The sequence below is a fragment of the Macaca mulatta genome, chromosome 16 (genome assembly GCF_049350105.2).
Source record: "Macaca mulatta isolate MMU2019108-1 chromosome 16, T2T-MMU8v2.0, whole genome shotgun sequence".
NCBI lineage: Eukaryota > Metazoa > Chordata > Mammalia > Primates > Cercopithecidae > Macaca > Macaca mulatta.
In genome coordinates this window covers 39,380,001-39,404,698 of record NC_133421.1, presented here as the reverse complement: position 1 = coordinate 39,404,698, position 24,698 = coordinate 39,380,001, and the positions used below count along the sequence as shown (strand labels likewise).

At 42.9% G+C, this 24,698-nt stretch overlaps 2 long non-coding RNA genes across 2 annotated transcripts; both read right to left on the bottom strand.

The window, feature by feature from the left end:
* Positions 1-805: 805 nt before the first annotated feature.
* LOC144335425 (uncharacterized) lies at positions 806-7,312 on the bottom strand. Its single transcript, XR_013406279.1, has 3 exons — positions 7,080-7,312; positions 6,732-6,806; positions 806-4,498 (listed from the first exon to the last, which is right to left on the bottom strand). It is a non-coding gene; the product is annotated as an uncharacterized LOC144335425 (long non-coding RNA).
* A 3,302-nt stretch (positions 7,313-10,614) lies between these two features.
* On the bottom strand, positions 10,615-14,580 carry LOC144335423 (uncharacterized). Its single transcript, XR_013406278.1, has 3 exons — positions 13,736-14,580; positions 12,769-12,856; positions 10,615-10,670 (listed from the first exon to the last, which is right to left on the bottom strand). It is a non-coding gene; the product is annotated as an uncharacterized LOC144335423 (long non-coding RNA).
* Positions 14,581-24,698: the final 10,118 nt, after the last annotated feature.

The following is a 24,698-nucleotide window of genomic DNA, read 5'->3' as shown; positions in this document are numbered from 1 at the left end:
GAAGCTTACATTCAAAGAGGGTCAGATAATAAAAAAACAAGAAGAGCAAATTATTACGGAGTGCCATAAATGCTACAAAGGAAACACAAAAGGTAGTTTGTTAAATAAAATCGTAAGACTGAAGAGTCCTCTGTGTGGAGTTGAGAAGTGAGCTCAGGCCGTAAAGAAGTCAAAGGAACTAAGACAAGAGGATTCTAAGCAGATAAAGTAGAAATACAAAGATAAGGGAAAGGGCTGGATATCTTCATGAAAGGAAATGAATGGAGGCCAGTGTGGCTGTTTCCTGGTGTGTGAAGGGAGAGGGTGATATGGAAGGAGTGGGAAGAAAGGGATGACACTGGAGATTCAGGTAGTGGGTTCATCACTACTGGCTCCACTGGCCCATAGGGTTAATAATGAACTGGTGGGGAGACAGGGCGGAATGGAAAGTAAAAACTCACTTCTGTAAATAATAGAAAAGAAGATTGTGCTTAAATACCATTTCTTTTTTGTTTGTTTGTGAGTCCAAGTCTCACCCTGTTGCCTGGGGTGCAGCGGCACGATCTAGGCCTACTGCAACCTCCTCCTCCCGGGTTCACGGGATTCTCCTGCCTCAGCCTCCTGAGTAGCTGAGATTACAGGTGCCCGCCACCACACCGGCTAATTTTTTGTATTTTTGGTAGAGACGGGGTTTCAGAAAATATGTTGGCCAGGCTGTTCTCGAACTCCTGACCTCGTGATCTGCCCACCTTGGCCTCCCAGAGTGCTGGGATTACAGGTGTGAGCCACTCTGCCAGGACTATTTCCATGTCTATGGTTTGGTGTATAGAAGAAAGCATAATAAACCTAAGCTGAAGAGGCCTGTTGGCTGATAACTTCTCTGGAGCCCTGAATATGCCACATTCTCTTCTTCTAATAAAAGACTTTCTAAGTTCCCGGGCCACAGGGTGGATTTGTGCCTTGTGCAGGGCCAATCACAGTAACCCACTCAGTCTAGAGATAAATCCAAGCAGAGCCATAGTCGTATAGCCACAAAATAAACTGTATTTGTAATTTTAAAATCGTGTCACAAAGAAAATTCCAGGATGAAAATTCCAGGTAAATTCCATCAAACATTTAAGGAAGAAGTAACAAAAGCCTGTATAAATGCTTTCAGAAAGTAGAAAAGGGGATAATTCCCAACTCCTTTGATGTGGCCAATGTTACCTTTATATTAAAATCAGACAAAAACATCTCAAGAATAGAAAATTACAATATGCCTCACAAGAAAATGCAGAAATTCTCAACAAAATAAAACCAGTGACGTATTTCAAAAGATAATAAATATATCATAATCAAGTAGAGTTTATTTCAGGAATTTAAGAAAAAAATCTTTCACTGAGACAGCCTCGAAGCAATGACATGTCAACAGCAATGAACACATTGAGCATCCACGTGATGGTTTCCGAACACCATTCCCCAGTAACAGGAACCAAGGCTGCTTAAAGAAGTACTTGATTCTAGAGCCGAGGCAGGGACAATACAAGATGATCCACAAACATCTTGTGATACCAGAAAGTACAGGAAGTGCTCAAAAAGAATGAGACATTGCCAGATGACAGCCGCTAACCTGAAGGAGCTGCCAATGGCCAAATATGGAGTGATCTGAACAATAAAGTAATTAAAGTGCTGGATTATAGCCCACAGCATAAAATAAATGTCTATGAGCCTATACTGATATAACTAAATAAAATGGTGGAGGACAGATAGCTTTCCCTTGCAGAATTATAAGTAATAAATATAAAGTGACTGACAGAAATAGAAAACCACCAGTAGGTAAACACCATAGTAATAATCAGGAAGAACTACTAGGTTGGTGTGAAAGTAATTACGTTTTTTGCCACTGCTTAAAAAAATAGCAAAAAAATGCAATTACTTTTTCACTAACCTAATGGATCCACCCGCCTTGGCCTCCCAAAGTGCTGGGATTACAGGCGTGAGCCACCACGCCTGGCCCAATACAGTGAGTTTTAATAGACAGTCAGGGTCAGGTGACATTCATCTATCTAGTCCTACATGCCATTTTGGCATTGAAGGGTTCCACAGGGCTGGAGTCACTTAGCTCTAGGTGCACAATTCTAATGTATGAGTATACTTTTCTATTCTAAAGCCACTATGGGCAAAATGGCTCAGTGTAATTTTAGAATTTGTCTACTACATATCAAGCACTGTAATAGGTAAACATTTTACATATATCCTCTCTAATCTTTGCAACATTCCACAAAGTAAGGGTTATTTTACCCATTTAAAAGACACTGGAAAGCCAGAGGAATTAAGGCCCTTGCCCCCAAAATATACAATCGACACCAGGATTTGAACCCAGGTCTCTCTGGTTTCAAAACTCTGCCCTAGTCATTTCACTATACCAATCCAAGGAATAAAGAAACTTAAGGTATCTTAGTCAGATAAAAGTGGCAAATCAATGAGAGGAAAATGAAAAAAAAAAAAGTTAACCCTACAAATCAAGAAATCTATTTATTATTATTTTTTTAAAGATAGAGTCTTGCTATATTGTCCAGTCTGGTCTCAAAGTCCTGGCCTCAAGCAATCCTCCTGACTCAGCCTCCTGAGTAGTGGGGATTACAGGCGTGAGCCAATGCCCCCAGCAAGAAGTCTATATGTTCTTATCATACATGTGACTAAACAAAATTATACTTCAGAAACCAACAAATCATGGCAGTATTTTAGATATCATGAGTACTCTGAAACCCGGCCAGAGGTATTTTTAAAACGTCAAGGATTTTTACGCTGATGTGCTTAATGTGCCCAATCTGTAATTCTAGTGGTAATCAGTGGCATGTCCATAAATCAGAGAGTACTTCTATGAAACAATCACAGCCTACAAGTATGGATAAAACTCCTCAGCGTTACCTCTCAGATGGTTCTAGACAATTTCAGAATTCATGCCTCTTTCTTCAACTCTCTCATTAATTTTATCATCCTTGGCAGTAAAATAATCTTAGCAATTGTTTTCCCTGTGAAATTGTGAATGAAAATTCCCATTTCTCTTTGCTAGGTCTTGTTAGCTGCCATCTCTGGGAAGGAGAAAGTGTTTTTATAGACAGGCATGTCAAGGACAAATAACGGAGCTGAAAATCAACAGTGGAGGGCAAATAAATTGCATCTTGTGAACTAACTCCAACTAATTACTGCCTGGAGCACTGTGTTTAGAAGGATTCCTAGGCCACATCTGAAGGGACCTGGGGAAAAAAAACAAAAGAGAAATAAGGAAGACAAGTGGAGAACCAGTAAAGTGTTGTGCTACAGTAGCCTAGGGTTTCAGGAAAGGAGATTATAATACGAAGTCAGGCAGAGCAGCAGCCAAACACCATGAAGAAAAATGTCCATGAGACTTGGCATGCAGGAGATCACTGATGTGCCTATTGACAAGTTCAGTAGTGTTGTGAGGGAAGAAGTCAATGCGCTATAGCGGAAGTGAGTGCTGTCACAGAGACAGCAGGTGTAAACCAGAGACAGAGCCAGCGTACCGGATGGCTGAAGAGTAAAATACTTACATAGTAAATGGGAATACAGACAAGTGTCCGATGCATGTACTGGCCTTCTCAGGACAAATATTCTATCCCCTAACAACTATAGGAAAGGGGTAAAGAGGGATACCCCTATAGGTCAATTTGTAGAAAAGAGCAAAACCTTAAACATCTCAATGAAGTAGGAGCTAAGAACCTCTGTATCAGGTGAAGAGACAGGAAGGTCAAGAGGAGGAAAGAGATTGGGTAAAGATGTTGAAGAGAATGAGAGAACTAAACAGGGCCGGCAAGGAAAAGGCATCAGGCAAGGCTGAGCACTCAGATGAGGTTTAAAAGATTTAACAGTTACTTTAAAACAGGGTTCATCTGTATGACTAGTTGCTTTTTCTTTAGCCCTCTCATACAGAAGTGGAACAACAGACTGTGGATTGGGCTGGCATTTTACCAGGGTACAGCAGGAAGACAGGGGCACAGGAAAGGCCCAATGTTGGGAGGATTTCAGTTAATCTCCTATGAGATCCAGGCGGGCGAGGGTAGCGAGGTAGGTTATAAGAAGAAAAATACAGACAAACTCGTGAGACTGCAGAGGCGTGGAAGGAGAAAATGTGTTGGGTGACAGTGAGATGCAGAAGATTTCTGAGGTGATACATCTGTAGATGAGAAGGTGGAGGTCCCAGCCCGGGTAAAGGGTGGCTGATCTACACCTGGTGATGACCACCGGCATTAAAGGAATCCAGAAGAGATGAGGCTTTTTCTGTTTGCGTAAGTTATCTCATTCAAGTTTCTCTTCGCCACTGAAAACCTCTGAAAGTTGTCAACTTCATTAATGTAAATACAGAAGACCTACTTTATTCAAAATGACAAAATGCTTCTAGAGGAAAAAGCACCATATGCCTGGTCCGGTAATGAATGTATGATTCTGGACAAATCATAGCATTTCAGTGTTTGAGGTAATCCAGTTTGTCTGTCACCTTTACTCCTTAACTCTCCATCTGTAAAGACAGCAATGATATAATCAGCCATATATCTTGTATAAAATAAATATGAAGAGAGAAACTATTATAAAGGCAGAAGTTCTTGGGGTGAGCGAAGAACTTTAAAATACAAAATTAACTAGATACTTTTTGAAGAAGAAAAATACCAGGGAGTACTGAAAGAGAACAACTGTGGGAAGGAAGATAAATTAATCCAAATAGCAACCAAAAAGCTTCTAAAAATGTATCAACAGTCCAGTGAAAAACAAAAAGCTACAAGCTTGACACTAATTCAAAGTCAGTATTTTCTTCTGACTGAGACTCAGGGAAAGCAAGCCAAAAATGATAGTTACCTTATCCACCCTATAGGAAAACAAATTTCTCTCCTCCATAACACAAACTGCTAAAACCTAAAAACACTGATTTTTAGATAAAAAGATTATTAAGGAGAGCTGGTAAAAACAATTCGTTACAAAGTTAATTGTGTGTGTGTGTGTGTGGAGCATTCATTTACAAACATTGATTTACTCTTTTTCCAGTCAAAAATATGTGCTTTTGGGACAAGTAAAAATTTATATTATCATGAAAAAACAATATTTATGAAGAAACAAAAGCTTGAATATAGTTGTAGCCATAAAAAGTCTGATCCTACTGCAAAAAAATCAGACTTGGAAATTTGGCAATATTATAGAAGAATCTTTGCAAATGAGTGTGTTCTTTAATCCTGTCATTCTAATTTAGGAATTATCATAAGGAAATAATGATGGATACATGCAAAGACTTACTATGCGTAATAGTAAAAACAGAAAATAATCCAAAAGGACAACATTAGGGAAATGGTTACATAATTTACGGTTTGTCTGTATTATGCAATATATGCACCATATATTTTTAAAAAGTCAAACTACATGGGAAAAGGCTTGGAATCTACTGAACTGTAAAAAAAAGTTACAGAATTTGTAGTAATGTGCGATTTCAATTTTTCTTTTTGTGTTGTTGAACTATCCATACTTTTGAAAATGAGCACTATGACAAAAGCACAGTTATAGCTTTTGTGATTCCAAAAAAGTTATTTCAAAAAAATATTGCCACTTCTTCCTTAAAGCACTTAGAAAGTTTCTTCTTGAGGCAATAAATACTGATTTTGTTTTCAGTATTTATTGATACTGAGATATCATTAAATATTGATGCAAGCTAATCTGTATTTTGTGCTACTAGAATATGCTATCCCTTAAATTACTGTGTTCCCCAAAAATAGAATCATATAATTTTGGATGCAATGCAAAATTATTTTTATGGTGAATCTTTGTCAGATACAAAAAGAACTACCAAAGCTATGAATACCACAAACTAAACATGCTCTAGAAGAGACTGGCCCCTTGTGCGAACCAATAACGTCCAACAGATTCAGAAAACTAGATCCAACGCTAGGAGCACCCAGGCTTCTAAAAAGGTCTGGATCTTTCTGTGTTTTGATTTCAATAGCTTATATTTAAAGTGGTGACTTTTAAAGAAAAATAAATTGAACAGTATGTTAAGCCCATAAGACATGACTAATTTATGACATTCAGTAGCAAATATCAACATAATGCCTGACACTTAACTCTCACGGATACAAGCTGCTCAAGTGCTTATAGGCTAAGTCCACAGAGATAAGTCATTTTCTGATCTGTAAGTTCTACAACAAAATACAAAGCCAAGAGCAAAGAAATCTGTACATTTCAGAGAAAAGCAGAAAAATAATGAAGCAGACTACGGTGACTTGTTTTAAAATATATATGTAGAGTTCATCCAAGTATTTAAGTATTTTCTTCTGAAATCTTGGAAAATAAAAACTTTTTTAAAATTTGGTGTATGGCCTAATGTCTCTTTACAAGGCCTCTTTATATATAAGTGGTAACAGGCCATTCAAACATGAGTCGTTATCAGCATTATTATTTTTACTAACAACCTGTAGTATTGGACAAAAGCTTTAGAGCAAGACTTGCTAAGGAGAAGAACACATGAAGGCAATACAAAACATTAAGGTAACAATTAAGTTATGTGAAATACTTGACAGCACAGGATCTTTCCTCATTACGGTCGGAACAGTTGCAATTCCTTTTCTATTGAAAAAGTCATTAGGAGAATAGAATGAATTAGCATGGATAAGCACTTTCTATAATAAACATCATAAAATATCGGTTACGTAAGTAAATGAATTAATAAACATGGAAAACCACATCAGGCACATACATTCAATAACACCTACTTTTGAAGGTGGTCATGTTCTTTCAGAAATAGCTCAGTTCTTCTGTTGTTTACTCCAGATCCACTTTTATGTGACCTGGGGCAAAAGAGAAAATTTAAAAACATTTTTGGCAGAGGATACAAAGTCAGATGAACTGACTGACCCTAGTGATCTTGAAAATAGATATATTGAGCCTCTTCATAGCTCTGAACAAACAACAAAAGTACATAATCCTTTTCCTTTTGCCCCCAAAAATGATATCTAGTATAAACAGATAAATATTAATGCCTCTCTATTTTAGGCCTAACAGTTTACTATGTTTTTCACCAAAATAACTCAATATTCTCAAACAAACAAAAAAACTCTTACTTTTCCTTTTTCTGTTATATCTCTTATATTTATTTTCTCCAAGAGGAAGTAAAACGTAGGACTGATTTTGTATCTAGCACATGGGTTGGGAAAGCTGCTGAAATGGAATGTTTTCCTTCACAGTAGTGCATGCAGTCTGCCAACTGAACCTAAGGAACACTGAAATCAAGCAAAAAACATTTATTTTTATACAGGGTCTCACTTTGTCACCTAGGTTGGAGTGAAGTGGTGCAATGTCGGCTCACTGCAGGTTCCTCAACCTCCCAGCTTCAAGTGATTTTCCTGCTTCAGCCCCGTAAGTAGCTGGGAGTACATGAGCACACCACCACACCCGGCTAATTTTTATATTTTTGGTAGAGATGGGTTTCACCATGTTCCCCAGGCTGCCCTTGAACTCCTAAAATCAAGCAATCCACTCGCCTCAGCCTCCCAAAGTGCTAGGATTACAGGTGTGAGCCACTGTGCCTGGCTCCAAATTTTTAAAATTCAAGTTGAACTGTACAAATAATATGGTAAGACAAAAGAGAGTCCTGCTGTTAAAACTGAAATAGTGGCTGAGATGCAGGGCTACTGTGCAAAACACAGGAGAAAACACCATCGAAGAAAGCAGAATAATGTAACCAAGAACACACTGGACTCGGGAGACTGATGACTTGGATTTAAATCTATACTCCATCATTCATAGCAGCTTCGCCTTAGACAAGTGTCTCTATACCTAGTTTTGTTAAAAGAGACTGATAATTTCTATCTTAACCAAAAGATTACTATGAAGCCAAAAAAGATAATACATAAAAAATACTGTATAAATTACTATACACACACAGACACACACACACAGAGACGCACACACACACAGACAGAAACACACACACACACAATGTTAGGTATTATGATCATCTCATCTCACTAATCATATTCTGCCTTGAGTACCTTGATTATACTAACTTGAGTACCTGCCTTACTTTCCTCCAGCACCTGGATTATAAACTCCTGCAGGGCCACGTTGGTCTTTTCATTTCTACCTGCTACTGTGACTACCTCAGAGTTGGTCCTCAGGAGCTAGTTGAAGGAATGGATGAATATATCTTTTCTGCCCATTTTTCAAAAAGCAAGTGATTACAATGGGTTGCATTCTAGTGATTCCCACACATTGTGTGTGGGGGGTGCTCGGTGTCTACACATTAAAGGCATTCCCTACAAAGGTTCTCAATGCATTCATCAAAGTGTATATATAAATGCACTGAACGGAAATTAAACAAAAGGCTTACACGTCCTGAAGGACTAAAAATCTGACAACTGTCTTACTGTTGAAACTGTTACAACAAAATAAAGGATCTCTAGGAAAGTGTTTCTGAGATTACACATAATGTATAGTTGATAATCGTGTATATCACAGTCTGTGAAACTTATCACATAATTTATCACCAGTGACACGATGACAGGTATCATTCAATGGCTCCAAATTGAAAAGTCTTCAGCTTCAATGAGATGCCCACGGGACTTAACACTGTCAGTAGTGTTCAGTTGTGAAAAAATTTCCAAAATTGTGTATCAAATGCTAGAATAGATCATTAAAGGAAAGACAAAATGACCTCACCTAAAAAATATATTTAAAACGATAGATTGAGACCAGCATAAAAATGTTGGGAGTCCTTAAATAATGTAACATTAAGGCTATGAGCTTGTATATATTATTGTTTCTAATATATGATTGTTGGGACAAGGGAGGGGGCAGAGATAGGTGATAATCAGGAAGAAAAACATGGAGAGCTTCAGTTACTGATAATGTTATAATTTTAAAAATTTTATTTTCTTTGACACATCTGCAGAGGATCATAAAAGTAACATTATAATTCTTAGGGTGGGTGGTAAGAGATCAAAAAACCATGAAGATACCATCTAAGCTGCACTTTGAACTAAGACAGGAAAGTCAAGGTTGGCAGGAGCCAATGGTGAAATAAGAGGAAACCTGAGATAAAAACGGAAAAGTAGATTAGGATGACGCTGTAGCAGTGATGTTCAAAGACAGTGAAATGGGAATTGAAAACTGTGAAATCTCCACCATGGTTCTGCTACTCAATTTGCAATTAACCATAGACATATCCTAAAGCCAAATCTGAATGAATATTCTACAAAATAATATAAAAGGCAACTTACTCAATATCTTTTCATACTGATCCCATGAGATTCTGCCTTTCCCGTACTGCCATAAAGTTTGCTTTGGTTTTATGGAATCCACGTGTATAATCCTGTAATAAGTCACCATCCAGTCTCAACATAAGCTGATTATTGGATTTTCATCTCACTGAACCAGTTACGTATTATCTTTACACTGTAAACTTCTGTCAAGGAAAGTGCTATTTAAGAAATCAAATTAACCAAAAGTAAAAATAACTTTATAATTACTTTTCTGAAGAGTGACCAACTTCTTTCAAATGAAAATAATTCAGTGTTAGGGAAACAGAGCCATTACATCACTGTCCTTTCTACCTCCCAGTGCTTTGTCTTATGAGGCAGAATTAGGAAGAAAAAAATTCCCAAATGAAATAACTTCAAATAGCCTAGGAGAAAACGAGAGGCTCATTCTACTTAATAGTGCACCTAATAGAGCTTATTTTCAAATTTCATCATTTTGGAGCTCTCCCCAAAAACTTAATTCCTAAACTAATCAAAAAAAGAACAGAACCAAGAGGATTGTAAAGAACAAAATAATCTTTAAACATTTTATTTTATTTTTGTACCACTGTATTTTTAAAAGATATTAAGAATATTCATTACTTTTTAAAAATTCAGAGACTACTGGGGGCAATGGCTCCCATCTGTAATCCCAGTACTTTGGGAGGCCGAGGTGGGTGGGTCACTTGAGGTCAGGAGTTTGAGACCAGCCTGGCCAAGTCGGGGAAATCCTACCTCTACTAAAAATACAAAAATTAGCCATGTGTGTTGGTGGCTGTAATCCTGTGCCTCAGCCTCCCGAGTGGCTGGGATTACAGGCGTGCGCCACCATGCCCTACTAATTTATTTTGTGTTTTTAGTAGAGAGGTTTCACCATGTTGGTTAGGCTTGTCTCAAATTCCTGACCTCAAGTGATCCACCCGCCTCGGCCTCCCAAAGTGCTGGGATTACAGGCGGGATCCACCACGCCCAGCTGATCCCACGTTCTGACTTTGACCACTGAATTGAGGGGGATACACTGGCGGTGTCGTTATCACTGGGGAAACTAAGGCCAGGGGGCCATGCCTTATGGGCTGGGACTGTTTCCTCGGCTGCTTTTGCATAAGCTTTGGCGGCCCACCCTCTCAGCAGGAAGGGCAGGGATGGCTGTTACCGGCAGGCCCAGGTCCAGCCCCTCAGCCAGGTGGGGTGGCCGGAGGATGCCAGGCAGCACTGACTCCCTGGCCTGGGGCTCACCGCTCTCGTCCAGGGCCTCCAGGCGCACTGTCTGGTGGGGCGCGGGGCCGTCCACCACTCGCTCCAGGATGCCTTGCACCAGGGCAGGCTGGTTGCCTGGGCAAACCCCGAGGTGCTCCCCCGCCCACATTCAGGCCTTGGTTGTCCTCACAGGAGAATTCCACCAGGATGGTGACGCGGCTGGGGAAGAAAAAAGAAAATTCAGGTGGGCCGGGTGCTGGGGCTCGCACCTGTAATCCCATCACTTTGGAAGGACGAGGTGAGTGGATCACCTGAGGTCAGGAGTTTAAGACCAGCCTGGCCGACATGGTGAAAACCCGTCTCTGCTAAAAATTACAAAAAATTAGCCGGGCGTGGTGGCAGCTGTAATCCCAGCTACTTGGGAGGCCGAGGCAGGAGAATCGCTTGAACTCAGGAGGCAGAGGTTGCAGTGAGTCGAGGTGGTGCCATTGCACTCCAGCCTGGGCAACAAGAGCGAAACTTCGTCAAAAAAGAAAGAAAGAAACGGGAGGGGAGGGGAGGGGAGGGGAGGAAAGAAAGAAAAGAAAGAAATAGTTGCTGAATTTTCTCAATGTTAAAAATATTTGCAGCTGGGTACAGTGGCTCATGCCTGTAATCCCAGCACTTTGGAAGGCCAAGGTGGGTGGATCGCCTGTGCACAGGAGTTAGAGACCAGCCTGAGCAACAGGGCAAAGCCCTGTGTCTGCAAAAAAATTTTTTTTTTTAATTAGCCACTTGTGGTGCCATGCGCTTGTGGTCCCAGCTGCTTGGGGAGGCTGCGGTAGGAGAATTGCTTGAGCTTGGGAGGTTAAAGCTGCAATGAGCTGTGATTGCACTACTGCACTCCAGCCTGGGTGACAGAGAGACCCTATCACACACACAGAAAAATTGTCTTCCTATTTGTACTACTGTATTTTTAACACACCCTCCATATATATCTTTAAGAGTTTATTTAGTTTTATTGGTGCATATACATTTAATGTTTTCTCAAACAATATACTAAATATAGTAAATCATTCCCCCTCCATATTATCTTCAAAGCCAGATGAAAGTACACTCTAACCCACTGTGTTATTATCTATACGTGACCATTGGCTAGTTCACTGTTACAGCTAGCTAGCTAGGTCTCCCGGAGTGGAAGTATATGTACCCAGTGATGAATATTACTCAACTTCACCAGGAAAAACAATGAGCTATTAGATATTTTCAGAATTTTATAATGCTGATCCAAAAAAAAAAAAAAAAAAGTAAAGCAAGTCCCTATAGCATGGCATTTATTTTGTCAGATTTTTCTCTTTGTCCCCGTAAATACATGTGCACATATCCTATGCAGGGATTAAAAAAAAAGAAAAAAGAAAAAAAAAATTCCTGTGATAACAAAAAAGTCTCGAGCCCAACATATTACCTGCAATACGTATCTACATCTATAATGTATGCATCAGGGCCGCATTCAAGGAGGGGGACACCTGCACTGCTGATACATTCTGCCATTTTATTATTACCAGTGAGCTAAAGAGAAAGGGGAAAAAATCAAAATATTTTACAAGGCACTGTAAACAGCTAAAAGCAAATTTTCTGCCTATATCCCCTTTTGGTTGACAGCAAAACAAACCAAAATGAAAAACAAAAAAGACAGCAAATAATTGGGAGGCTGAGGCGAGCCGATCACCTGAGGTCAGGTGTGCAAGACCAGCCTGACCAACATGGTGAAACCCCATCTCTACTAAAAATACAATAATAAGCCGTGCATGGTGGTGGGCACCTGTAATCCAGGCTACCTGGGAGGCTGAGGCAGGAAAATTGCTTGAACCCTGGAGGCAGAGCTTGCAGTGAGCCGAGATCACGCCACTGCACCCCAGCTGGGGTGATTGAACAAGACTCCATCTCAAAAAAAAAAAAAAAAGAGTACAAGTAAGAATTCAGCATTTCACCCACATAATCCATAAAGACCAAAATAACATCATATGACCTGAGAATGGCTGTCATCAAAATTCAGGTGGCCTGGAGAGGCACACATCTTGAATGGAATGGGTAATCTCATTAAACATGTCTGTCTTAATATAATCCAGGATCCTATCTAACAAGTACACAGTTATTTGCAAAATAGCCATTTAACAGAAAGCACTTACCCTTGCCAAAAGTTGTTCAGCATCAGTCGCCATTGTCAAAAACATTATATCTTGGCTTGATCCATTTAAAAGGGGTGTTAGATCAGAACTAAAAACAAGTTCAGTTACAGTGAACCCATTACTCAAATACAGTCCTTTAAAACACTTACCCTTGCCAAAAGTTGTTCAATCTCAATCACCATTGTCACAAGCATTCTGTCTTGACTTGATCCATTTAAAAGGAGTATTAGATCAGAACTAAAAACAAGTTCAGTTAAAGGGAACCCATTAGTCAAATACAGTCCTTTAAAGCATACTTAAAATAATAAGGTAATTAAAAGGAGTCATAAAAGGAATTATGGATTATGTTATAGGGTCTGTGAGAAACAATCTTTTAAATTTTACCCCAAAGGAATTATGGTTCCTTCATCTTCAAAATTAAGTTCTCCCTTCTTTCCTTGACTCTTATCAAGAGGAAATAAAATTGAGTTTTAAATGATCCACAGATTGACCGGGCGTGGTGACTCACGCCTATAATCCCAGCACATTGGGAGGCTGAGGCAGGGGGATCACGATGTCAGGAGTTCAAGACCAACCTGGCCAATATGGTGAAACCCCGCTTCTACTAAAAATACAAAAATTAGCCAGGTGTGGTGGCCTGTGCCTGTAGTCCTAGCTACTCGGGAAGCTGAGACAGAAGAATCGCTTGAACCCAGGAGGTGGAGGTTGCAGTGAGCCAAGATCGTGCCACTGCACTGCAGCCTGGGTGACAAAGTGAGACTCCCTCTCAAAAAAAAAAAAAAAAAAAAAAAAAAATCCACAGATTGGATAAGAAGCTATTGAATACTCAGGAACTGGCTTTAAATCCAATATGTACAGTCATGTCCGGCATGCTTTGGTACTAATCTTCTACATTTCCACTTATAATATGCAATCATCTTTTTGTTTTGTAAAATGGTATTAAATTGCCTTTTCAAATCTGAATAGTCAGAAATCTATCCTTTTACAAGTGAAAGTTGTGTTTGACAGGTTCAAATTCTGAACCTGCCTGTCCAGAGCGTTTCTTTTGCCTTTTCTGAAACACCACGAACCTTAATCAGGTGGAATGTATTAGCAAATGAGCAGCTCAATACAGACCTGAGTTATACTGGACACAGATAAATGCCCAGGCAATGACCGTGCTCTCCAATCTTACTGAAGACTTTGTCCTGCCCTGTGACAGTGCCTGGGTGTGGCAAAAGAAAAAGATTAAATAGATGCTCTGTAGACTACTAATATAAATCTTCCCTTACAAGATATATGAAAAAGAACAATAGGCCAATAGAATTGAAGCTCCATGAGGGGAGAAAAAACTGCCTCTGTCTTATTCACACATAAATGCCTAGCACCTAGTACAGAGCCTGGCACATAGTAGGTGCTCATTAAATGTTTGTCGAATGAATGAATGAAGGAGAGAACAATCTCTACTACTGGTTATTCCATACTCATTATATTCATATGTTTATCAGGACAGTATAAGAGTAAACAGAAATGGTGAAAAACTAATTTTTCACAATGCTAGGATTTAGTTAAATTTAATTCATTATATAGGTGGGTAACGATTCATAGACCTTGAAGTTCTGAAAATGGAGTTAAAATAGGAGAAAGCTTTCTGGAATCAATAATATTCTAGTTATTGCTTAGTTGACTCATTGTGACATGCTTCCAACCTCGGCATCAAACAAGATGCTTTAGAATACACATCAAATCCGACTTAATCTGGTTGGCTGCTTACGTTTTGCCTGCCGCCTTCCTCTCCACTCTCATCTCTTCCTGCCATCCTTTTTCCCTTTTTGGGCCAATTTTAGTATTTCCCCAAACGCAGTCTATTGCTTCAGACCTTCACACATGCTGTCCCCTCTCTAGGATTACGAAAGTCATGTGAACTAATTATCAGTAAGTCAAACACAATGGAAACACACGACAGAGAGAGTAGAAGCTGGCCAGCACCCCTGCTCTCCATTAGTAAGCATTTGTGCTATGCATTCGCAGATGTGTTTTCTGCACGTATTCTAATGCACTCTCTCTCACACACATGCACACCAGATTTTCCTCCCTGCCTCCAAAATGGGAAATACCTCCTTTACCGCATGCTTTGTCCTCTTAATACATTACAGACTCTTTCCACATACATAGAGAATACATACTTGCTTATGCGTATATTTCAGTACAAACGTACATGCAGTACATTTCAGTACACAGAGAAGTGCCTTGTTCTTTAAGATAGATCTTTAGAGTTTGATTGTATGGATTAATCACAATGTATTTAAACAATCTGCATTAATGAAGCATTCCCCCCATCTCTTTTTTCCTTCCTTTTTTTTTTTTTTTTTTTTTTGGACAGGAGTCTTGCTCTGTTGCCCAGGCTGGAGTGCCGTGGCATGATCTCAACTCACTGTAACCTTCACCTCCCAGGTTCAAGTGATCCTTCCACCTAAGCCTCCTAAGTAGCTGGGATTACAGGTGCCCTCCACCATGCCTAGATATTTTTTTGTGTGTATGTATTTTTTTAATAGAGATGTATTTTTTTCAACATGTTGGTCAGGCTGGTCTCGAACTCCTGACCTGAACTGATCCACCTGCCTTGGCCTCCCAAAATGCTAGGATTACAGGTATGAGCCACTGTGCCTAGCCACACTTTCTTTCTTCTTTTTTTTTTCGTTCTTCACGTATGTGGAAAGAGTCTGTAATGTATTAAGAGGAAAAATCATGCGGTAAAGGAGGTATTTCCCATTTTGGAGGCAGGGAGGAAAATCTGGTGTGCATGTGTGTGAGAGAGAGTGCATGAGAATATGTGCAGAAAACACATCTGCGAATGCATAGCACAAGTTGTGCTGTGCTATGCGGAGTTGTGACTGGAGGCACATTTCTACCCACAAAAGCTCGAGACGTTAAAACGTTTCTCAACATCGACTTAACACGGTGATGGCAACACCTCCCTCCCGCCCCTCCCAGTAGGGCTGGGATTGTGCTGTGTTCCCTACTGGTTTACCCTTCCCCCCCATAACAGGGAGCATGTTCCCTGGCTGCAGAGGCTCCCTCATAGTCTCCAAGACTGAAGGACCCCTAATTTGGGGACTGCAGCTGAAGTGTATTAGATTAAACACCATACAAAGCTGCAAGATGCTCTTTTAAGGGAAGAGGAAACTGGTCAGAGAAATGCCTCCGATTTTCATCGACAATTTTATTTTAAATCCATGAAGGATCTTACAGAACACGTCTCTGAGATCATCTTTTGCGTTACTCCATGATGCAATAGCATCACAAAGAACATAAAATCTTGGACTAGGCCACTGGGAATCACACTGATCATGGTACAAATTCCACGGAACGCTGAATGCAGGCAGATGGCCCAGGGTAGCCCACGCTCTGCTGAGGAGTGTGGGGTTCATCCCGGTGCAGCAGGTTTTCTTTGTCCTCACTGGCAGCTCCTCTCAGTCTCCGAGGCTGCCTCCTCGTCTTCTGCCCACATCTGACTGTGGGAGTTTCTAATCTAATCCCTTAGGAGGCCATCAACTTTACTTAGGGCTGAAGAATGTCTCATTCACTCAACAGATGTTTGCAAGCCCAGCATAGTGGCTCACGCCTATAACTCTAGCACTTTGGAGGCCAAAGCGGGAAGATCACTTGCATCTAGGAGTTGGAGAGCAGCCTGGGCCACATAGCAAGACCCCATCTCTACAAAAAATAAAAACTTGGTCAGGCCTGGTGCCATGCACCCATGGTCCCAGCTACTTGGGAGGCTGAGGTGGGAGGATCGCTTGAGCCTGGGAAGTCAAGGCTTCAGTCAGCCGAGAACTTGCCACTGTACTGCAATGTGGACAACACAGCAAGACCTTGTAGAAAAACAAAAAAGGGAGGGAGGGAGGGAGGGAGGGTGAGGGGGAGGGGAGGGAAAGAAGGAAAGAAAGAAAGAAAGAGAAACAAAGAAAAAAGAAAGAAAAAAGAGAAAGAGAAACGAAGAAAGAAAGAAAGAGAAACAAAGAAAAAAGAAAGAAAAAAGAGAAAGAGAAACGAAGAAAGAAAGAAAGAGAAACAAAGAAAAAAGAAAGAAAGAAAAAGGAGAAAGAGAAATGAAGAAAGAAAGAAAAGAAAGAAAGAAAAAAGGGAAGAAAGAAGGAGTTGTATCATTCAATTCTGTCTTCATGAAAATTACATTAAATTTAAAAAGTTGTATTGTAATTCTTCTGTCTTTGGTTTGTTTTTTGGTTTTTGTTTGTTTGTTTTGTTTTGTTTTGAGACAGAGTTTTGTTCTTGTTGCCAAGGCTGGAGTGCAAAGGCGTCGTCTCGGCTCACTGCAACCTCCACCTCCTGGGTTCAAGCAATTCTCCTGCCTCAGCCTCCCAAGTAGCTGGGATTAACGGAGTACACCACCAAGCCCGGCTAATTTGTGTATTTTTGGTAGAGTCCAGGTTTCACCATGTTGGCCAGGCTGGTCTCGAACTCCTGACCTCAAGTGATCTGCCCACCTGGACCTCCCAAAGTGCTGGGATTACAGGCCTGAGCCACCACATCAGCATTTTTTTTTTGAAAGAGATGCTAGAAGTGTGGAATTTTATGTGAAATCTCTCAATTTTCAGAAATTGGCTTACATTTTTTAAAACACTTTACAGGACAAACAAAACAAGTTTGCAGACTGGAATTGGCTGCAGGCCACCAAGCTGCAGGTTCCAACAGCCCCGCTGTCACTGGACGGCATCTGGAGCTGACTCCAAGCTGCTGCGCCCAGCATCAGGAAGCACCAACTGCGTGTTCACCCTCCAGCTTTCAGCTGCCACACGCTGTGTGCTCTAGTTACATGCTCTGACCTGCCACAGACCGCGGTGGCCCTCCGCAAGGCCCAGAGTCCATGAGGGGAGCCTGACATGGCGTCAGTGAGCTTCAGTAGAAAGCGGGTCTCCCCAACAGTGCAGCAAAAAGCAACAAGAGTCGGGTGGGGACATGGGGAACAACATGCGCACGTGCAGGGCTCTGAGCTCTGTCCACTCTAATTGTTCTTCTCTTGGTCATTGGATAGCCCCAGCCCCTGCAGTTCCTGCTGTCCTCAACAGAGCTGCCCAGTGAGAACCGGACCCTCTGCTAGAACACTTTACCTTCACAGATGCAGGATTAAATATGTTGGCATCACAGTGTGAGGATGTTATTTTCAAGTGTCTTTCAACCCTTCTGATGACCTCAAGAAGAAAGGCTAGGCCAGGTGCAGTGGCTCAAGCCTGTAATCTCAGCACTTCGGGACACTGAGGTTGGAGGATCGCTTGAGCCCAGGAGTTTGAGACCAGCCTGTGCAACATAGTGTGACCTGTCTCTAAAACAAATAAATAAATAATTTTTAAAAAGAAGAAAGGCTCAAGTTGGTGCCAGTACCTCCTCTCCACCAGTGTTGATGGCATTTTGTGTGTGTGTGTGTGTGTGTGTGTGTGTGTGTGTGTGTGTGTGAGAGATGGAGTCTTTCGTCATCGCCCTGGCTGGAGTGCAATGGCTCACTGCAACCTCCGCCTCCCGGGTTCAAGCGATTCTCCGGCCTCAGCCTCCCGAGTAGCTGGGATTACAGGTGCTTGCCACCATGCCTGGCTAATTTTTGTATTTTTAGTAGAGACGGGGTTTCACTATGTTGGCCAGGCTGGTCTTGAACTCCTGACGTCATGATCCACCTGCCTCAGCCTCCTAAAGTGCTGGGATTACAGGTGTGAGCCACCACGTCTGGCCGCACTGTTTTTTTTTTAAGAGATGCGGGTCTGTTTCTGTCCCCCAGACTGGACTGCAGTGGCTATTCACAGGCATAATCATAGCATGCTATGCTTCAGACTCAGAACTTTGGGTTGACCATATTATCCCATCTGGAATATAACAGTAGTTGAGATGGAAGTGGGCTCAATTCAATCAGCCTGAGCACCTGCATTCTTTTAATTATGTACATTGCAGGGACAGAGCAGGTGTGTGGATTCTGGAGCAAAGCAATGGGAGACTGTAAGTGAGTATTTTAGCTTTTTCTTCCTGATACCTTTATATACACCTGCAGAGGTACCACAGCAACCTAGCAGTGATTGCCTTCCTCTCCCCACCTTTTTTATGTGGTAAAGTATACAGAATAAAAAAGTTATCATTTAAACCATTTGGAAATGTACAAATTACTAGCATTAAGTACATTCATGTTGTTATGCAACCATCACCACCATCCCTCTCCAGAACCTTTTCATCTCCAAATGAAACTCCCATTAAACACTAACGCCCCTTTCCCCAGTCCCCTGAGTCCATGGGGAACATCAAGCCAGCCCTCAGCCCCGCTACGGGTTCCTGTACTTCCTGGAACGTCCGTCTCCTTGTTGATAAGGGAAGTGGGATCTTGCTACTTGGCATGGTTGTAGTGATGACTAAATAAATGAAGCACGTGAAGCACTTAGCACATAAAGTCAACGTGCAAAGCCTGATGGCTGCCCTCATCCGGCCAGGATCTGCACCTCCCTTCCAGGATCACTAAGTCCATTCCCAGAAGGGAAGCTATGCATTGATTGCAGTGACCCGGTGGTGCCTTCTTTCCAGCCCACATGAGCTCTGGCAACGCATCACGTTCAATGCTCGCAGCATGTGGACAGCCCGTGACAACACTCTAGTTTCCAATGTGAATGTAGATTTCCACCTCCCACCCACATCCCACCTTTAATATTGTTGGTTGTTATTTCAGTCAGTTTCTAGGCTGGGAGGCAGAGCCGCATTGAAGAAGTAGACACACCCTTCTCAGTCACCTTCTCATCACCAAGTAGGAACTGAGCATCTCGTATCTTTCTCCCTGAAGCAAATGGCTGGACAATACCACTCAGGAATAGAGCTCATCGGAGGGAGGGTGCGGGAGGCCTGGATTCTGAATCTTACCCATCCCTCCTTTGCTGGGGTATTGAGCAAGCCTTTAGTGTGGAAGGAAACAGGTCCCGAGGCGTGGAGGAAGTGGCCTGGGATTTTCCCTATTTCTGTAATAGCACAACTATCACTGCAGCCAGGTCATTTATGATGGCCGCTGGGAGGACACTGAGAATCAGCTGCTACCTGTGGAAAGAACTGTAGGATTTCAGTTGATGAGAACCACTGAGGGATATGGCTGCCAAAATGATACAATAATCTTAGGTCACATCACTAGTGGTAGAGTGCGTAGAAACGGGAGGTGAAAGCCCACACTGCAGTGTGTTGGTCAGATTCCTTGGGGGACAGGGTCTGGGTCTGGGCACACACCAGGAGGCCTGGCCAAAGGGAGAGACGGTCACTGACTGCCTACTACGTGGCAGGATCATGCTAGGTGCTTTACATGTGTTCTCTCATTTCACATCAGGGAAGTCATGTGAGAAAATACCCCCCCCCCCACGTACAGAAGGGAAAACTGCGGGTTACTGCAGTGAAGTAGCCTGCACAGGGTCATCCTGCCTGGAAGTGAAGGGGCTTGGAATTGGGGCCAGGCCTGGCTGACTCCCAAAGTGTGTGCCCTTGTTGGACGCTGGGGCTCCCCTAGAAGCTGGCGTTCCACTCTTTCATACCATGTTACATTCTTCTCTGGGGATCCCCAGATACAAAGAGAATGGACGCAGTGTTCCTTCCTGTTCAGCAGAGCAGCCCCCACCCCTCATTCCCGGCCACCCCTCTGGAATCGGCCCTGGATGAGAGTGAGTTGATAGGACCAGGAGCTGAACTGTGCCATTCTGGGCTTCCCACCCCCCAAGGACAGAAAACAGTGATTGAAATGAAACCACCTGGTAGAGCCCTCCTCACTCCCCAGGGACAGAGTGCAGTCACCCAGGCCCATGTTCCCTGCAGAGGTGTTGAGGTCCATGAAAGGAGGTGCATCCCATTAGGGGGCACCTGAGAAGAGGGGTGAGGTGGTGTCATGGTGAGCGGCACAGACTCCATTGTGGGACTGCCTGGGCTGAGTCCCGGCTCTGGCACTTCACCACTGTGTGACTGTGGACAAGTTGCTTCACCTCTCTGTGCCTTTGTTTCTTCCCAGGTAGAATGGCGATTATTATTTGTACCTGGTTCATAAAACTGACATAAAGTTAAATGTAAGGCACCTAGAATGGTGTCCAGCACATAACCAACTCCACTAACTTTAACACAAAATCTTGGCCGGGCACGGTGGCTCACGCCTGTAATCCCAGCACTTTGGGAGGCCGAAGCGGGCAGATCACCTGAAGTCAGAAGTTCGAGATCAACCTGGCCAATATGGTGAAACCTTGTCTCTACTAAAAATACAAAAAATTAGCCGGGCATGGTGGAGAGCGCCTGTAGTCCCAGCTACTCAGGAGGCTGAGGCAGGAGAATCATTTGAACCCTGGAGGGGGATCTTGCAGTGAGCCGAGATGGCGCACTCCAGCCTGGGCGACAGAGCAAGACTCTGTCTCAAAAAAAAAAAAAAATTCTCTGTGCACTTCCTCCTTGATGCCATGTAGCCCAGCTGTATATCCATCTTACCTTTTGGAATATGAGCTGCGTAAGGCTGGGACTGTGTCCAATTTTCTCTGTACCCCAGTGCCAGAGGAGTCCAGCACTTACTTACTGTCTGTGGCAGGCATTGAATTTTCCAAATATTTCTGGTCCCAGGTGCTCTTTCAGCCTCTTGCTGCCTCCTGTCTAGAGGTGAGGTCTCTTTCCCCTCCCCTTGAGCCAGGGTGGTGCTCATGTGATTGCCTCAGCAAATAGAATGTGGTGGAAATGGCAGTGGACGACTTCTGAGCAAGGTTATAAAGGGATGTAAGTTCCACCTGGCTGTCTCTGGGAATGCTCACCCTTCGACTCCAGCCACCATATTGTGGGGAAGCCCAAGCCATGTGGAAAAGCCACTTGCAGATATTCTCGTCAATTGCCCAGCTAAGATCTTAGCCAAGAGCCAATATTAAGTGGTAGACCTGTGAGTTAAGATGCCTTCAGATATTCCAGCCCCAGCCTCCGGGCCACCTGACTTCATGCCAAGTGGAGCAGAGATGAGCTCTCTTCACCTAGCCCTGCCCAACTGGCAGATTTGTAAGCCAAATAAACCCTGTCATTGTTTTAAGCAACTAAGTTGTAGAAGAACGTTTATGCAGCAGTAAATAACCAGAACGCCAAGTAGATAATCAGCCCTGGGAGTGTCAGCTCAGCAGATTAACTGTGGTGGCTGGTTGTTCCGACAACTGCCTCAGCCATCACTTTGGGTAAGTCCAAAACAGAGGGAGGGAGCTGCTGGGTATGAGGGAGCCGAGAAACTTGGGAGCCAGGCTGCTATTACTACCCTTAGCCTGGTTCCACTGCTCCACACATGCATGGCCCTGGGCATGTCTCTGATTCTCAGATGTGTCCATTCTTCAACCCAGCAAGGGCTGTTGGGAGCTTGAGCAGAGGTGCCAGGCAGAGAGCGAGCTGGTGTCTGGTAAACACTGGTTTCTTTCCTGGGGAGTGCTTCCAGTGAATGAAGGGGGCTTTGTTCTCTGAACGCACAGTGTGAAGGATGAAAGAAGAGAACCAGTGTGGGCCAGCGACAAGAATAACATGGGCTGGGGCCAGAGGCTGCAACCAGACCAGGTGTGACCTCCATGAGGCAAACATCCTACCTGCCAGCTCATCGTTTGTCACTCCTAGCTGGTCTAGGAGCCGAACCCAGAGGCAAGTTCATCGAGGAGCTAATACAGCTTGAGCTTCAGGGCCCTTCTCTGCGTGGGCAATGTGTCCACATGCTCACAGACTTCTCTAATATTTGCGAAAGTTAAAATGTTTTAAATGGACTGACGCTACCGTCTTCTTCCACTCCAACTTCGCCTCCAGCACACTTCCTCTTGAGGCAGGTGGTGGTGGAGAGGCCATGTACATTTTGGGGATCTTGCTAAGGAGTTGAGTTGGGCAACACTTATTGTAGGTTTAGCAGGACATGTCTGTGTGGTTCACAGCCACTTCCATGAATGACTCAGTTATTCCCAGCTGTTAGGAATGGCTTCTAGAACACTCCTCTGTTGCGCCAACCCACCTGGATCCAGATGCAAAGATGTAGGACCGGAGGGTTAAAGGAGCATCATGAAAACGTGTCCCATGGTGCCTGGCACCCAAAGTACGTGGGCAGTGGAGAATAAACAGATCAATGGAAAGACAGAATGGTCATTCTATTTTCTTTATAGAAAATATGTTAAACCCTGGCCAGGCATGGTGGCTCATGCCTGTAATCCCAGCACTTTGGGAGGCCGAGGCAGACAGATCACTTGAGGTCAGGAGTTCAATACCACAGCGGCCACCATGGTGAAAGCCTGTCTCTATTAAAAATACAAAAATTAGGGCCAGGAGTGGTGGCTCACTCCTGTAATCCCAGCACTTTGGGAGGCTGAGGGGAGCAGATCTCCTGAGGTCAGGAGTTTGAGCCCAGCCTGGTCAATATGGTGAAACCCCATCTCTACTAAAAATACAAAAATTAGCGGGCCATGATGGTAGGCACATGTAGTCCCAGCTACTCGGGAGAAGCTGAGGCAGGAGAATTGCTTGCACCTGGGAGGCAGAGGTTGCAGTGAGCTGCGATCACGCCACTGCACTCTGGCCTGGGTGACAGGACAGAGCAAGACTCTGTCTCAAAATAAAAAAATTAATAAATTAATAAAATTAAAATAAAAAAATTAGCCAGGCATGGTGGTGTGTGCCTGTAACCCCAGCTATTCAGGAGGCTGAGGCAGGCGAATTGCTTGAATTCGGGAGGCAGAGGTTGCAATGAGCCGAGATCATGCCACTGCACGCCCACCGCCTGGGCGACAGAGTGAGACTCTGTCTAAAAAAAAAAAAAAAGTTATATCTTCATCATTTGAAGGAGCAATCGAAGAGTATGCTGAAGAAATAGGAGAGTATTAAAATATTAAAATAGGTGATTTTTTTTTTGAGATGGAGTTTTGCTCTTGTTGCCCAGGCTGGAGTGCAATGGTGCAATCTCGGCTCACTGCAACCTCCGCCTCCTGGATTCAAGTGATTCTCCTGCCTCAGCCTCCCAAGTAGCTGGGATTACAGGTGCCTGCCACCACGCCCAGCTAATTTTTGTATTTTTAGTATAGACGGTATTTCACCATGTTGGCCAGGCTGGTCTCGAACTCCTGACCTCAGGAGATCCACCCGCCTCAGCCTCCCAAAGTGCTGAGATTACAGGCATGAGCCACTGCACCCGGCCATCTTTCTGGATTTTAAGATGTTTGAGGTATTTGTCAAGTTTTTAAGAATCTGTAATCTGTTTTGATTTCTTTGTTTCTTCTAAATAAATATTTACTTTAGTACCTGGCTTCGTATTCACAATTTTGTACATTTTCTTAAAGAGAAATTGCAAAGGTTTCTGGACCCACTAAACTGGATATGCTCCTAACAGAACCCCAATTTTGTTTAGGGTGGCAATATACCTAAGACTGCTTTTCAGTCTCCCTTGCAGTTATGAGTAGCCACGTGAATAAGATCTGGAAATAGGGTGAAGTTGAATTGCGTGGGACCTCCAGGAAGGCTTCGTAGAGGGAGCAAGCTAACTTGTCTGAGAGAAGTGCCCTTTGCCGCTTCCCCTTGTTCTCCTTCATGCTGCCTGGAATATGGATGCAATGGCTGATGCTCTAGCAGCCATTTTAGTTCATGAAGTAACAAACTAAGGGTGATTCAGGAGAAAATACAAGGAGCTGAGTTCCCAGGAACAGTGGGGCTGCCACCCCAGCCCTGAATGGCTGACCGCCAGCCTTTTTCATATGAGAGAAAAACAAACCCTTCTATCTTGTTCAAGCCTCTACATTTGGGGGTTTTCTGTTCAGTGCTCCCAAAAGTAATCCTCAACTGTACAATGATCCCTTGAGAAAGTCACTTCCCCTCTCTCTGCCTCAGAATTGCCATCTAAAAACTGAAATGAGGCTGAATGACTAAACTGGTGCTTCTAATATTTCAGCCAACCACATGGCACATTTCTGAATGTTCCTGTGTCCACGTGCCATCAACACTATGTATTTCATATTCTTCTTTAAATTGATCTGTACTTCACATTTTTTATTACATACCTTTGACTAACCCCAGATTGCTGTTCTAACATTTCTGCAAAGATATGTCTTCA